At 34.0% G+C, this 2,296-nt stretch overlaps 1 non-coding gene across 1 annotated transcript; it reads left to right on the forward strand.

The window, feature by feature from the left end:
- The first annotated feature begins 1,707 nt into the window (after nucleotides 1-1,707).
- On the forward strand, nucleotides 1,708-1,779 carry Trnae-uuc (transfer RNA glutamic acid (anticodon UUC)). The gene has a single exon. It is a non-coding gene; the product is annotated as a tRNA-Glu (tRNA).
- Nucleotides 1,780-2,296: the final 517 nt, after the last annotated feature.

Here is a 2,296-nt window from a genome sequence, read left to right on the forward strand (position 1 = left end):
TCCCCATTTAGAAAGAAAAAAGGACCGATGATGCCGTCAATATGTAAACCGCAAGTAAAATAGACGAAATGCTCTATGAACTTCCCGAAATACTTTTTTTCAAAGTAAATTTCCACAATTTAGATACTTAGTTCTAGCGTTAAACAATTCATGATGATTTACCAAACCTTACTAAACAGAAATATCAACACAGTTTGTCATTATCGGCTGTCAAACCATAGTTCTCCATATCGATAGTTCTCATGCAAGTAAGGAAACGTGCAGATCACGCTTAGTCCACTACCAAGCTGCTTATTATAAGAAGTATATCTACACGTTCTCCTGTGATTAAATACCAGTCATTGAAGTATTTTATGTTGCTGGTCAAGTCAAAGTAACGCTTTGCTAAATTCTTCCTAATTAACTTCAGTATTTACGAGATACTGGCAAAACAAATTCGCAATGATTAACTAGACAAAATTGCAGCCAGATGTGCCCGTAAATAAAAAACAAATATTTTTTTCATAAAGTAAAATTTATAAATACCAATTCGAAAATCAGTTTGCTCCATTTAATTTACACAAAGCGGTTGATTAATGTGTCTAAACACACTCGCACCAAAAATGTCGCTTTAATCTGACAGCGGGGTACACGTGCCGCTGAAAGGCCACGAGGACGTTTTATTTGACTGCGCAAAATCTATTTTTCGAAAAATATGCAAAAACGTTTCTAAATTTAATCAAGTACCGATTACTTTGAAATGATGCAAAATAAACAACAAATTAACTCAAACTGCTGCTGTTGTTGTCATCAACAAAAACAATGTAGTAAAAATAGCGTAGATTGCCGCAAGCAGCGCAAGAAAATGTTTATCAACACTTGCGAACTATTAAACAATCTGCTCGAGCAGGCGCACTCACACAAGCAGATAAATTAATAGCTGTAAATACAAATATAGCAAGGCTAATGTTGGCACTACAGAATGTTGACCCAATTTTTTTAGCCCATAATTTCAAAAGCAACAAGGAAAACCCACTTTTATTTCCTTGCCTTATTGTTGTTATTTTATAGATATTATTTTATTTTTTTGTTTTAAATACGTCAGCACCGCTCTTGGCCGAACTCAATGTGTATGTATGTATGTGTGCATGTGCACTTGTGTTTGCTGCCAACATGTGCACGTCGCAATTAGGTGGCGCTAACGCCACCCTTTGACCACTTCGGCCACCTCTGGGCTCACAGGCATTGCCAATTCGATGAATGCTGCTGTTTATTAGCTTAAATACGCCGCGACTTTTTATTCATTTTATTTGGTTCACTTATTTTTTTAAGTTCAGCAGCAATGAATGGTTAAAAAACATGAATAGACACCTACGCCGGCAGGCTTTGGCACCTTTGCAACTTAGTAGCCGCTCGTGTCTGTATGATCACAATTTTTACCAACTGTTGCTAGTTTTGTTTTCTTCAATTGCCAGCGTAATTTAGCAAACTTGCGCATTAATAAAAAAAAAAACGAATGTATGGGTTAAGCAAATTTGGAAGAGGGAACGTTTACGTTTTGCCAATAGCTCTTCAAACCATCAAAAGGCACTTGAATATTCAATAAGTTATGGAAAATAAAAAAAGATAAGCCGAAACTATTTAATCTACTTTTGCATTGTTTTTGCGAAAACTGATTTTTAAAATCGATTTATTAGATATTGAGTAAATGTTGTATTTGACTGCATATCCCATATGGTCTAGTGGCTAGGATATCTGGCTTTCACCCAGAAGGCCCGGGTTCGATTCCCGGTATGGGAAGTTTTTTTATTAATAATTATAATAAAACTAGCAAACCCGGCCCGCTTCGCTGGGCACACTAAAATAGAATAGATATGGTTTAGAACAGAAAAGATATAGTTTTCATATTATTTATTTCTTTATTCTTTATTCAAGAGCTTTGGCATAAACAATATTTTTTGTTTTTCTATTTGTTTTTGAGTAAATATATAATGTTGTTGGCTTCCCAACACGTGAACAGCCAACGTATAGTTTAGGGTTTCTCATTTCCCGTCACATAATGATTCCCGGGAAACGAGAATATTTCGAAAATATTCCCGGGATTCCCGGGAAAATCGAGTTTTTATATTTACTAATTAAAATAAATTTATTAATTTAAAAACAATTAAAAAATTCATTTTCACATATTTTATTCATATTCACAAAACAAAAAAATTCATATTTATTCAAATTCATAAAACAAAAAAAAAAGTTATTTATTAGAAGAGTTTTTAAAATGAGTTCTGACACAAACTAGCGCATTAACTGAATTGTCGTT

The sequence above is a fragment of the Anastrepha obliqua genome, chromosome 3 (genome assembly GCF_027943255.1).
Source record: "Anastrepha obliqua isolate idAnaObli1 chromosome 3, idAnaObli1_1.0, whole genome shotgun sequence".
Classification (NCBI taxonomy): domain Eukaryota; kingdom Metazoa; phylum Arthropoda; class Insecta; order Diptera; family Tephritidae; genus Anastrepha; species Anastrepha obliqua.